The following is a 14,793-nucleotide window of genomic DNA, read 5'->3' as shown; positions in this document are numbered from 1 at the left end:
GCAAGGTGTCAATCCTTAGTTACCATAGTCACCATGAAACTTACTTTTTCTCATTCTTAAAACAAAAACCCTGAGTTTTCTCCTCCAGAAAGCATGTTAGTGAGTTTCTTCACTGGTGTTTTCGCTTGCCTTGCAAGTAAACAAATTGAGCTTATTACTGTTATTATTGCTGTTATTCTTACTGTTGTATTTCAGTATGGCTCCTTTGGTCTTTGTCTTTTTCTCTGATAGCACATGGTAGGCTCAATAAATATTTGTTGAGTGTCAAAAATGCAAGTAACTATTGCATCAGATGATCCCCACGTGGATGCCTTAGGAGCCAGGGGGAAGGCAGAATGGGCTCTCCCAAGATGACTGTGGAAGTGTCTGTAGAGGACGCAAGGAGGTGAGCTCAAGGTGGCCAGTCATTATTTACTTTTTCCTAACCCACCACTCTCTTTATTCCAGCCTTTTCCAGCATAGATCCCACAAGGCTTCATTTCAATGACACTCTGGGCAAGTGACACCAACTGGATACATGGGGCTCCCCAGCAATTCATAAACCCATACTTTACCCTCAACTCTGTTGGACATTTCTCCAATCGATTCACTCACCTCTTGTCAAACCTCCAGCCCCTCACATCCAACTTCACTGATTAAGACGTCAGGCAGGAGCTCTTAAACTTTTCTCACTTTAGCTAGAAATCTAACCATGTCTGCCCCATGCGCTCCTCCTTCCCTCCTCCTAATGCCAGCCCTGCATCTGAGCTTTGGAGCCACCCACTTGCCTTCTCAGCAAACCTGCCCCACTGTTTACCTGTCTCCTTGCATATCCAACTACCTCCTCTCACGTAGACTTGTCTTATTACAAGTTAAATAAGTTCAAATACCTCACATCTTAAAAGAACAAACAAAAATTTCCCCTTGACCCCCTTACGTCTCCAGCTACCATTTCACAGTCAAATCTCTTGAGAAAATGGAAAAAGGGTCAGTGAGTATAAAAACCCCTTCCATCTCCTCACCCTGCTGCAAGTTAGCTTTGACCTCCATTTGCCCTTTAAAAGAACTCTTGCCAGGATCACTGATGACTATCACGTTGCTAAACTCAACAGACATTTCTCAGTTCTCCTCCTGACTTCTCAGGAACATTAGACATTGTGGACTGCTCCCTTTTTCTTGCAACACTCTCTTGCGTGTTTTTTTTGTCACACACCCTACTGCTTTGCCTTGCACCCCTCTGGAGTTCTTTGTGGACTCTGTCAGTAGACAGTCTCCCAAGGCCAGTCAACAGTTTTAATCACTATCTGTTTTCTAATGGTTACTAAACTCCAATCTCCATCTCAGATTGCCCCTTGGAGCTCCAGACCCCTGTATCCAATTGCTTCATTCTTTTTTTTATTTTTTTATTTTATTTTTTGTTTAAAATATTACAGATGTCCCTTTTTCTCCCCAATGACCCATTCCACCCCGTCCCTTCCCCCTCCCCAGTCCCTCTCCCCACCATTGTCCGTATCCCTGGGTTGTGCATATATGCATATAAATTCTTTGGTTACTCTCTCCCCCTCCACCCACCCACCCTCCTCCATCCCTCTGACATTCATCAGTCTCATCTATGCTTCCATGTCATTGAATCTATTCTGTTCATCAGTTTATTAAGTTCTTTATATTCCACATATAAGCAAGATCATGTGATGTTTGTCTTTCGCTGCCTGGCTTATTTCACTTAGCATAATATTCTCCAGGCCCATCCATACTGTCCCAAAGGGTACGAGATTCTTCTTCTTTACAGCTGCATAGTATTCCATGGTGTGAATGTCCCACAGCTTTTTATCCACTCAGCTGCTGATGGGCACTTGGGCTGTTTCCAGATCTTAGCTATTGTAAACTGCACTGCTATGAACATCGGGGTACATATATCCTTTCTGATGAATGTTTCAGGATTCTTAGGATACATTCCTAGGAGTGGAATCACTGGGTCAAACAGCAGCTCCATTTTTAATTTTTTGAGGAACCTCCATACTGTTTTCCATAGTGACTGCACCAGTCTGCATTCCCACCAGCAGTGCACCAGGGCTCCCCTGTCTCCACACCCTCGCAGCACATGCTGTTTGTTGATTTGTTGGTGGCAGCCATTCTGGCAGGTGTGAAGTGATACCTCATTGTGGTTTTAATGTGCATCTCTCTGATTATTAGCGATGTCGAGCATTTTCTCATGTGACTCTTGGCCATCCGTAGGTCCTCTTTGGAGAAGTGTCCATTTAAGTCCTTTCCCCTTTTCTTAATTGGGTTGTTTGTCTTCCTCTTGCTGAGTGCTATGAGTTCTTTGTACACTTTGGAAATTAGCCCCTTATCAGATGCATCCTTGGCAAATATGTTTTCCCAGACATGGGGTTCCTTTGTATTTTGAGGCTGTTTTCTTTTGCTGTGCAGAAGCTTTTTAGTTTGCTGTAGTCCCATGTGTTTATTTTTTCCTTTGTTTCTCTTGCCCTAGGAGATGTATCAGTGAAAGGCCCACTACGTGGGATGTCTGTGACTTTATTGCCTATGTTTTCTTCCAGGATTTTTATGGTTTCGTGACTTACATTTAAGTCTTTTATCCATTTTGAGTTTATTTTTGTGTATGGTGAAAGTTGGTGGTCTAGTTTCATTCTTTTGCATGTATCTGTCCAGTTTTCCCAGCACCACTTATTGAAGAGACTGTCTTTACTCCATTGGATACTCTTGCCTCCTTTGTCAAATATTAACTGACCATAATGGCGTGGGTCTATTTCTGGGGTCTCTGTTCTCTTCCATTGATCTATATGCCTGTTGTTGTACCAATACCAGGCTGTTTTGATTACAGTGGCTTTGTAATATAGTTTGAAGTCTGGTAAAGTGATCCCCCCCACTCTGTTCTTTTTCTCAAGATGGCTGCAGCTATTCAGGGTCTTTTTTGGTTCCATATAAATTTTTGAAATGTTTGTTCTAGGTCTGTGAAATATGCTGTTGGTATTTTAATAGGAATTGCATTAAATTTATAAATTGCTTTGGGTAGTATAGACATTTTAATGATATTAATTCTTCCATTCCATGAGCATGGTATCTTCTTCCACTTGTTTAAATCTTCCTCTATTTCTTTTTTCAGTGTCATGTAGTTTTCTGAGTACAGGTCTTTTACATCCTTGGTTAAGTTTATTCCTAGGTATCTTATTTGTTAGTTGCAATGGTAAATGGTACTGCTTTTTTAGTTTCTCTCTCTGAAAGTTCATTGTTGGTGTATAAGAATGCCATTGATTTCTGGATATTGATTTTGTATCCAGCTACCTTGCCAAATTCGTTTATCAAATCTAGTAGTACTTTGATGAAGTCTTTAGGGTTTTCTATGTACAGTATCATGTCATCTGCAAATAATGACAGTTTTATTTCCTCCTTTCCAATTTGGATGCCTTTTATGTTTTCCTCCTGTCTGATGGCTGTGGCGAGGACTTCCAGTACTATGCTGAATAAGAGTGGTGAAAGTGGACATCCCTGTCTTGTTCCTGTTTTTAATGGAAATGATTTTAGTTTTTGCCCATTGAGTATGATGTTGGCTGTAGGTCTGTCATATATGGCCTTTATTATGTTGAGGTCTGATCCCTCTATTCCCACTTTGCTGAGAGTTTTTAATTAGAAATGGGTGCTGGATTTTTTCGAATGCTTTTTCTGCGTCTATTGATATGATCATATGATTTCTGTCCTTCATTTTGTTTATGTGATGTATTGCATTTATTGATTTGTGGATGTTGTATCAGCCTTGCATGCTTCATTCTTTAAAAATGCTTTTTTAAAGAGCAGTTTTAGGTCCACAACAAGATCGAGAGGAAGATATGGAGATTTCCCGTATCCCTCTGCCTCACATGCATAGCCTATCCCATCATCAGCATCACTCCCCAGACTGGTACACTTGCTACGTACCAACACTCAAAGTCCATAGATTACATTATGGTTCCCTCTCGGCTTTGTATATTCTGGGAATTTGGACCAAACATATAATGACATATGTTCATCGTTATAATTTATACAAAATATTCTCACTCCTTTAAAACTTGTCTGTCCTCTTCCTGTTCATCCCTCCCACTACCCTTACCCTTGGCAGACACTGACCTTTTTACTGTCTCAATAATTTTGCCTTTTCCAGCACGTTGTAGCTGGAATCCTATGTGAACGTAGCACTTTCCGATTGGCTTCCTTCACTTGGTAATACGCATCAGGTCTCCTCCGTGTCTTTTTATGGCTTGATAATTCTTTTTAGAGCTGAATAGTATTCCCTAGTCTGCAAGTACCACAGTTTATTTAACCATTTACCTACTGAAAGACATCTTGCTTGCTTCCAAGTTTTAGAAGCTGCTATAAACATCCTTCTGCAGGTTTTGTGCGAATATAAGTTTTCAACTCCTTTGAGTAAACGCTGCCTTCCAGAGCAGCTGGACCAGTTTGCATTCCCACCAGCAATGGGAGGGCTCCTGTCGCCTCACATCCCCGGCCGCACTGGGGGTCTCAGTTCCGGCTGCTTCTGGATGTCTTCACCTAGATGTCTCAAAAGGCTTGTCAGATGCAGGGCTATACTTACGGTCCTCCCACCCCCTCCACAGCGAGCCAAATATGTGTCCACTATTTCATCTCTTACTGACATGACCCATCAGAGAGAAGCCTAGGATTCTTCTTTGACACTTCCTTCCCTCACCCCTATATGTCATTGGCCACCAACTTTCTTGGTTCTTTTTGTCTCCTTAGTATCTTTTGGATTGGTCCAGCTCTCTTCAGTTCCCTTGGTACCCCTCCAGCCCTAGTTACCACCTTTCACCCAGACTGTGGCAGAAGTCTCCTAACCGGTCTTCTCATATCTATCTTACTCTCTTTGTTGCAGCCAAAGTGATTTTTTTCAAACCTTGAAATGATCAGGAAACCCTGATGTTTAAAATACCCCAATAGCTTTGTTTGTTTCTACATTTGTTTTAAATAAAAACCACAACGTTGACCCTGAACCACCTGTCCCCTGCCCACCTCTCCAGGGTCATCTCTCCCATATCCCAGCAGCAGCCCCTCCTTCCCTCTTTCTAGTCCATATGAATGGTACCCCTTCCCCTCCACGGGGTCTTACACATGGGTTTTTTCCTGTGTAACACTCTTCTCTACCAGCTCTTTGCTTGGCTCAGTTCTACTCATCCTTTTATCATGGCCAATATCGTGTCCTTAGCAAAGCATTCCTTGACCTGCTTCAGGCCAGATTTGTAGACATTACAGAAACAAGTTTTCTTCTTTCAGGACCCTTGTATCAGTTTGCAAAACATATTCACTGATGTAATTATGATTGATGCCTCTCTCCTCCCACTAGACTGTTCACTTTCTAAGATCAGAGGTGTCTCTATTTTGCTAACTGTTTTTATCTGCTAGTATTATTAACATAGGACCCAACACACAGTAGGCCCTCAATAAACATTTGTCAAATTATAATTGAATGTGGGGGAAACAGAGAGAAAAATGAAGCCATTGGTTGTGAGTTCTCTGAAGGAGGAGGCCCTGATGCATTTGCTAATGCATTGTTGTAATCTGGGGAATGGCTGGTTCCATGACTTGCACCTAGTGGGGTCCTAATAAATATTGGGATTTATTAGGATCGAATTGAATTGATTTGAAGTGATGCACAATATGTGCTCATTATTATGCTGAATATTTTTTACGTGTTATCCTGTTTAATCCTGAAGACACCATAAGATAGGCACTATTTTGTAGTTTTTATAAATGAAGGAGCTGCATTCAGTCAAGGTGTTTATGGGAAACAGATGGCACACTCAACGTAGGAAGGGTTCAGGGGAATTGCTCAGAGGGACTGTTGACAAGGCTGTGGGCAGAGACAAAGTAAGACACAGAGAGGATCCAATCCCCCAGCGTGAATAGGGACTGGGAGAACTTGATTATCACCCCTGGGCCTGAAGGTTACCAAAACCCACACACAGATGACAGGGTGAAGGGGGCTGCCAGTCAGGAGCCTTGGGTTGAGGCATGTGACCTGCCCATGGTGACCCTGAAGTGACATGAATAAAATGCCCTGACCTCACTTTCCTCCATCTCTCGGAGGCTCTGCATTGGCCACGCCAAACTAGAAGCCAGGGTCACCCTCCCAGGGCCTACAGCTGCCGAAGAAGGACAGAGAATGGAGCTGGAGGTGCAAACTAAAGACACTCAACACAAGTCCCAAGAGCACAACCCTCAGAGCCAGAGGCCTGCTCTCCCAGGTCCAGGTGCCAGCTCCATAGCCCTCAGAGAGCACAGACTGGCTGTGCATGTGCTGCCTTCTTGTAACAGACATCGGAGAAGCGACTGTTCTTCCGCCAGCCAACCACTGATGAGTAGATATTCTGAAAGCAGGGAGTGGTGCAGGGGACACAGGAAGTACAGAGAGGACGTGTCAGGTGGTCACCAACCCAGCAGCTTCCCCTTATCTACACCTTGGGGAAGCTAGAGTAAGGGACGGAGGGAGAGTCTGTCCTGACCTTATTAGTCCACAGGCTGCAGGTAATATGAAATCTGGCCATCTTAATGACTCATGCTATTGACCCAATCCTATACAACAGATTGTCTAAGAATAGGCTAGCTTGCCTATGATCCATTTTACTCGGAATTAAATTTGGTGGCTGTGGCTCTGATGACACATCCTGAGTCCTTACATCATCTCCGTGGCTCAGTCTCTAAAATTAGGACCAGAGAACATGGGGACATCTCAATCGTTGCATAATTTCAATGACTATCTGCAAAGAAAGTACAAGGAGCCACCGTCGTCTATGAGGAACATTCTTTCTAACACCCTTCTCTTTCTACCCTCAACTGTAGCTTTTTAGACTAGCAGCCTAGCTTTTTCTCCTGCCAGCTGAAGGATAAATCCAAAAGTCACTAACCCAGGGGCACCAATTCCAATAAACTTGTCTCAGTGGTGATAGTCACTCCTCCAACTTTCTTAATTTAATCCAACTTCTTAGCTAATTTATTGTTGTGGTTATGATGCCACAGGCTGCTTGAAAATTTTATTTTTTGTCTAGATGGCACAAACTTGTCATTAATATGTTTTTGTTCTATATATGTTCCCTACTCCCACAGTAGCAAATTATTGCATGTATTTTTATATGGAAGTATTAAAAATATATATTCTCAGACAAAATCAGAATGTCATATTTGGTCATAGCTTTTTTAAAATATTTTTTTATTGGTTTTTAAAGAAAGAGGAAGGGAGAGGGGTAGAGAGAGAAGAAACATCAGTGTAAGAGCGAAACATCAATTGGCTACCTCATGCATGCCCCCTACCAGGGATGGAGCCCGAAACCCAGGCATGTGCCCTGACCAGGATTCGAACTGGCAACATTTGGTGCACAGGACTATGCCCAACCAACTGAACCACACCGGCTAGGGCTGGTGATAGCTTTTATACCACTCAATATACAAGTCAAACTGGTTTAAGTGTAGACCGAACATTGTCATCCAGAACAAAATATTAGGGCCGTTGTGATAAAGAGAATTGCAGTGTGTTGAATGGTAGCCCCCTCCAAAAGATATGCCCATCTAGAACCTCTGAATGTGGCCTTATTTAGAAAAGGGTCTTGATAGGTATAATTAAGGATATTGAGATGAGCTAATGCAGGATTAGCGAGGTGGGCCCTAGAAGAGAAAGGCAGAGACTCGGGTCACCTAGAGGAGAAGGTGGTGCTAAAGAGAAAGCAGGGGCTGGAGTGATGCAACCGACAAGCCGAGGAACTCCTGGAGCCACCAGATGCTGGAAGAGACAAAGAGGATGCACCCCTAGGGCCTTCAAAGGATGCAAGGCCCTGTCAACACCTTGGCCTCTGGAAATGTGAGAAAACAAACTTCTGTTATTTCAAGTCACCCAGACTGCGGTGCCTTATTATGGCAGCTGCAGGAAACTAAATACAGGGACTTTTCAAATCCCCTTATTGAATTCCTTCTTTTTACAGATGAGAAAAATAATAGCTTTAACAAGCATAAAATGTTTCACATAGCTGACCACAGTCAATCTTCACAGTAACTCTAAGAGGTAGCCAACAAATGCCTGGCACCACCAGAAGCTCAAGAGGGGGGACCCCCCCAAAGCAGTTCAATGTCTTGCCTGAGAATAAGTAACTGAGCACAGTTGCAGCAGGTGGATTCTTCTTGCAAAGCTCTTACTTTGCCCAATGAATCTCTCTGTCTTGGCTCACAGAGGTCCAGCAATGTGCCCACATCACACAGCTGATGAGGAACAGTCTAGAATGCAGGTCCTTTTTTCATCACCTTTTCTGCTCCAGAAGTCTGCCCAGGTACAATGGGCTGCATCCCAAGGTCAACACTGTGTAACAATAAAGAGGTTGGTTTAATAGGATGACCTCAAAGTTCATAACCTAGATCCTGGGGCTAAATAAAAATTGATGTCTCCAAACCCAGGGGTAGTAAGCTGCTGATTACTTCGATGAGTGGTACAGGCTATTCACTTGTTTATCAGGTATCCTTTAAGAGTCTCCAAACACTCAGAAAGTTAAGATAGTCACAGCTCTCCTGGGCCAGGCTGGTCGGTCTGTCTTATAAAATGCTTTATTTATGTGCTTCAAGGGGCATCACATCAAAGTCCGATGATGGTCATGGTAATGAGCTAATAATCCAGTTGAGTAAGTAATCAAAGAACAGTAGCAGTTGTTCTTGAGATAAAGCCCCCAAGTTTGCAATTACTTAGCAGTTTAAATTCACTTAATTTGGAAATTTTGTCTCTGAGGCAGGATAAGCTCTCATTCAGAGGCCAATTGATAAAATTAGGAGTGACACATTAGCAGGGGAAACTTAATTCATTTTGGGTTATTTGCAGCTTTAATTATGATCCAGACACAGTCAGAGCCATCCTTTGGACCATCTTCTGCCTTCAGCAGGTGCTGAAAGTAACTGGATCCTGGGAGAGGCCCCCAGGGGTGTGTGTGGCCAGCCAAGCGACCCAGCCTGCTGTGTCACCAGATTCTGCTTTAGATCCATTCTCTCAGCTGCTATGGAAGAGTCACAGGAAGTCAGGAACACTAACAAGATCTTCCTTTAAAGAAAGAAAAAAAAAAAAGCTTTATATTCAGATATAATCAATAAGCTGCACACATTTAAAATATGCAATTTGGTAAGTTTTGACATATGTATGAACTACCCTCAAAATAAAAATAATCAGCATACCCGTTGCCCCTCCAAACTTCCTCATGCCCCTTTCTAATCTCTCCCTCTCCTACCCCACACAAACACAAGCAACCGTTGGTCTGTTTTTGTCACTGTTGATTGGCTTGTATATTCTAGGATTTCATACAAACAGCATCATATAGTCTGTACTCTGGTTTTGCTCTTTCATGCAGATTAATTACATTGTTGCTAGCTCGGGGCTGCCCCAAGCTCTATGTGCACATGCTTTCATTTCTCTTGGGAAAGTACCTAGGAGTAGATTGGCTGGATCGTGTGGCACGTGTATGGTTTAACTTTTTCAGAAACCACCAGACTATTCTCCAAAGCCATGGTGCCACATTACGTCCCGCCAGCAGTGCACGGAAGGAAGTTTCGCTGCTCGGCACCTTGGCCAGCACTTGGTATGGTGAGCCACCTTAGTTGATGGTGAGCCACCTTAATTGATGGCGAGCCACCTTAATCTTGGCCATTCTGTTAGGCGCATAGTGGTATCTCATTGTGATTTTTTTTTTTTAAATATATCTTTATTGATTTCAGAGAGAGGAAAGGAGAGGGAGAGAGAGAGATAGAAACATCAATGATGAGAGAGTCATTGATCGAGCCCGCAACCTGGGCATGTGCCCTGACCGGGAATCGAACCCCGATCGCCTGGATCCCAGGTCGACGCTCAACCTCTGAGCCACGCCTGGCCGGGCTCATTGTGATTTTTTAACTTGCATTTTCATAACGGCAATGATGCTGAGCATCTTTTTATACGCCTGTTTGCCAGCCGTGTATCCTCCTCGGTGAACCGTCTGTTCCAATCTTTTGCCCATTTTTTAAATCGGGGTGATCGTTTTCTCCACAGAGACCCTGACGCGCGCCGAGGCTCAGGAGCGTTCGCAGGGCGCAGGCTCGCAGACCACCCAGGCCAGGCAGCTGGAACAGCATCACCCTGTAAAACTTCTCTCCTCCGCTTTCCCTTTCTTCACTTTTCTCTCCTTGGCTCTTAGGTTTCTCAGTTCTGTCCCCAGCCACGCAGACTTTCGCAAATTCTTTTCCAGCGTTGTCCTGGGGCTGTCGCATTGGCGCGCTCTCTTGTGCTTCCTTCCGAGGGAAAGTCCAGTCCGCAGCCCCTGCCCCCCCTGAGGCCCCGCGGCCTGCCCGCCCGCCGGCCACAGTCACCAGAAGCCAGCCTCGGGCTCACTCAAGTACCCTGAGCGGTGGCTCTAGTAAGGGCCTAAAAGGGGTGCATCCATGGAGACGCCTGGGCTGCAGGGAGAAGGGATGTCGTGTGACTGCTCAATGGTTTGGGGTTTCTTTCAAGGGGATGAACATGTTCTGGAACTAGATGGAGGTGGTGGGGGCACAACATTATCACTGTGGCACATGCCACTGAGTTGTGTACTTTAAAACGGTGCATTTCAGGTTCTGTGACTTTGCACTAAAGAAGAAAGGCAAGGAAGTGGGTGTGGAATGGATGTGAGGCCCCCAGAGCCCCCAGAGGGCCGTGTTCTGTGGGAGATCCCAGGGGACACACTCCTCAGGTCAGAAGGGGGCTGGTGAGGGGCTTCAGCATCAGCAAGTTCTGCGTGGTCACCTCTGCAGGCAGGACCTAGGGCAGGAGAGGGAGTCACAGAACTTGTCTCTCTGAGAGCAGAGCTGTGGGGATGACACAGTCTTGAAACAAGAAAGGTCAGGTCCTGGTGCTTAAGTGCCAGAGGTGGGAGAGGGGTTTCCATCATTACTGTGAAAGCAGCAAGGTCAAAGGGCAGGCAGGGGGCTTGACCCACAGGGAGCTGTGCAGATGGGGATGCTTCGTATAAAAAACAACATATAAATATAACAATGTATGAATGTATAAATGTATATATAAAACACATGAAAACCAGCAGTGTCCTTAGAAATTTAGTCTACCCCTCAAGTATTCAGACCTTGTGGGAGTTGGGCACCCTGGACTGTGGGCATTACATGCTGGCACGGTCTCCCTGCTGAGCCTGTCAGGTACAGGCTCACTGTGGGTGGGGAGGAGATCTCTCTGGAAGGTGAACCCATACATGGGATTCTCCAGGCAATCTCCAGACAGGAAGCACAAAGTCAAACGGTGGGCCCCAGGTAGATGGCAGAGGGAGTCCTCCCTCCATCTGTGTTTTCTTTCCTTGGCCTGGGTTTTGAGGCATTAGTGCAGCCGATGGCAGTCCTGAATGCTACGGGAAAATGGCTCCAGCCATCTGGTGTCAGGATAGCAGCTAGGTGCAGAAGTTTCCCCAGAAACAGTAGGTCCCAGATGTGGGTGTGTGTCAGAATCCCCTGGATGCTTTGAAATATTGCACCTGCCCCAGGGTCCCACCCCCACCAAAGTTCTATTTCCAAAAGTGGAAGAGGGGAGAGGCAGGTAGAAATCATATATTCAAGCCCTGATCTAGGTGGTTTTAAGGCACATTCCCTAGGGGAGAGCAGCTGCCTTAGGGAACCCTCCAGGGCCACTGACGACAGGTGAAATGTAGATCAGGATGAAGAGTCCTGGGCGGTGAGCAGGTGCCAATGGAGAGCCCTGATAAAGGGTTTGGATTTTATCCCACTGGCAAGAAGGCACAGAACATTATAAATGGGGAGTGATAGGCTAGACCTAATTTACACTTCAAAAATTATAATCTCAATGCTATGAAAATATTACGATATTCAAGGGGTATCCTGATCCAATTGTGAAAGAAAGTCACATTGTAAGCTTTTAGGGTCATCCAGGTCCACTTCCCTTCATATCACCACTGTCTTCTGAGTTTTATCTTAAAGCAGGCATGAGCTAGTCATTCTACTATTTTACCCTGGAAATGTAAACCACAGGCTTGGCGAGGCCTCAAGAGATCTGCAGACTTCCAGGCGGGTCCACATGCCGGTCATCTCTGAGAGAGAAAATCTAAATCAAGTGTTGATGCCGACACTGAGGACCAGCGTCCTGTCTTCCCTGGTGTGACTAGAACACTCGCCCTCCACTCTGATGAGAGGTTGGAAAACAATTCAGGTTGTTCTAAAGGAATTCAACAACAACAACAGGGAAAGCTGGAAACTAGCAGCACCCTGGGTGCCTTTGGGTGCTCTAAACCTCCCCTCCCCTATTCAATCTACTATTCGACTCTTCCTTAAAACGTGTCATTTCAGTTCCAGTCCAGTCCAGAAATGTTGATGGAGCGTGGCACTCTGCCTGACACCTAAGACAGGGGCCTGAAATCAGGCCTCTTAAAGTCATGTAAAAGGATCTTTATGTGCATAGAAACCTGATCGCTGCATGTGAAAATAGTAACGCCCTATCTGACACTGTTGTTGTAAAAAGAAAGAACAGAGGGGTGGGGGGTGGGAATAATCCTCAAGTTACAGGAGTCAATGAAAAAGTAAGGTGCACAACAATCCTCTTCAATTTGTGTTTAAAAAACAGTGTGTATAAGTGATTGGAAAATCTCATCGCAGAACTTCTAGTTAAATCATTTGCTGTTATTAGAAAAGGCAACGCAATGAGCGAGAGAGAAAAGGAAAGAAACGAAGGAATCCTGTTTGTGGTGTGGCGGGAGGGAAAAGAAACTGCGGGAAATGCCAAAGCCATGCCATCCTGGCTTCTCCTGCATTTTCAAAGGTCCTCCCAGTAGCTTTGGGCACATAGTGACAAATGCCGGTAATGGGAACACATGAGAGCGACAGCGCTCTGAGGAATCCCTCAGGCTTCTAAATGTGGCTCCATTTGGGATTACTCGGCACCGCCAAGTCTAATGCTCAAGCACCCAGGGCAGGGGGGGGAGTGTGACCCAGCAGCTCCGGCAAAACAACAGAGTGGGGCTCCAGGGCAGCAGATAACATTTTCGTTTTCCAAAGAAGCACAAAGCCTTTTAAAGCCAACGGAATAAAGACATGGGCGAGAAGCCCCCTCTCTGTGATAAACAGATGGGCAGGAAGAACGTGGAAAGCAGGTGAATTGCCAAAGAGGGGCAGTCGATGAAAACCGTCAAAATGTCCAGAGTTAATTATGTACCACCCTTCAAGAAAGGAGGGGTAAGAAGCCAGGGAATTCTAGTTTAGTGGAGATTGAACACACAGTTCCCAGGGGCAAAGAAACGTCCTGAGATGCCCGCAATCGCGGGGATGGCAGGGAGGGGACAAGACACGGCCTCCTAGACGGGCAAGCCCGGAAACAAGGGCGCGCGTCGGGAGGCAGGAAGCTGTCTGCGGCTTGACGGCGGCGAGTGGCCAGCAGCTCGGCGAGCGCTCAGAATGCGCCATCTCAGCTGTGGAAAATTACCCTCAGAAATCAAGGAAATGAATCAAGAAGTGCAACAGCTTAGAGATTACAGGAGGAGGGCCCAGGCTGAGTCAGCAGAAGCTGAATCGGCGTGTTTCTGGCTGCGGGTGGGCTGTTTGGGCTGGAGCACGAAGTCCCGAAGCTGGGCTCCTGGAGGCCCCACCGGCGCTGGGGGCCTCGGCCTGCGCACGCAGAAATGGCAGTTGTCTCAGCTGTTCCTGAGAAAAGCTGGGACATCGAACAACCTGGGAGCCGTGACCCCTCCATGACGTTTGTACCCAGGGGAGGGAAGCCAGCGTTTGTTTGCAGCCAGGTAACTGCCTGGCCTGGGGATTGGGCAACACTGAAAATTAAACCCGGCCCCGAGTTCTTCGGCACCAGTTGCCAAGGCCTGGAAGCCCATGGCCAGGTGAGCAAAGGACTTTGCTGTGGGTGGCCGAGCTCTGCCTCCTCCAGCCCCTTCTGTCACACACGTTGAGCAAACAGGAAAGATCACTTGAACAGACGAGGAGACGTTGGTGCACTTAGCACAGCACTGAAAATTCCGATGTTTCAGGGATGTGCACAGAGCTATTTTGTGGGGTGACGGTGAGGAAGGGAAGGTTTTCCTGACCACTGTTGAGTTTTTCCCATATACCCCTCTCTGTGTGTTTTTCTGATCAGGAGTAAGACCCTGGTCAAATATTAGGTCTTTATAAACCTTTCACAAAAGGTGATGGCACAGAACCCTCAGGTAGCCAAGAGGGAAAAACAGACCTGGCCAGGTTTGCTCAGTGGTTAGAGCGTCAGCCTGCGGACTGAAGGGTCTCGGGTTCGATTCCCAGTCTAGAGCATGTACCTCTGTTGCAGGCTCCATCCCCTGTCCGGTCGGGCCCGGTCGGGGTGCGTGCGGAGGCAACCGATCCGTATGTCTCTCTCACATGACATTTCTCTCTCTTTGTCTCTCTCTCTCCCTCTCCTCTCCTCCCTTTCTTCCACTCTCTCTAAAATCAATGGAAAAAATATCCTTGGGTAAGGATTAAAAATAATAATAATAATAAAAGATGGAAAAACAAAAGGAATATTTCCTGTCCTTCTACCTTGGTCTAATTTACCTTTTCATAAGTACCTGTTACTAGCCCCTTTTCCTATAACTCCATGAATTAAGACATATATAAAAATTTTATAAAAATTTTACATGACCAAATTTTTCACCAGGAAAGAAAATAAGATTTTTTAAAAATCCTGTTATCATCCGTTAGCTACATTAGAATTTGCAGCAGACACCCTGCGGGTCTTAAAGCTACATGAACCCTTAATGTCCTAGTCTCTCGGGCGGGTGCTAAATGGGGAGATGT

The sequence above is a fragment of the Miniopterus natalensis genome, chromosome 12 (genome assembly GCF_054644295.1).
Source record: "Miniopterus natalensis isolate mMinNat1 chromosome 12, mMinNat1.hap1, whole genome shotgun sequence".
Classification (NCBI taxonomy): Eukaryota; Metazoa; Chordata; class Mammalia; order Chiroptera; family Miniopteridae; genus Miniopterus; species Miniopterus natalensis.
This window is presented reverse-complemented; position numbering follows the sequence as displayed.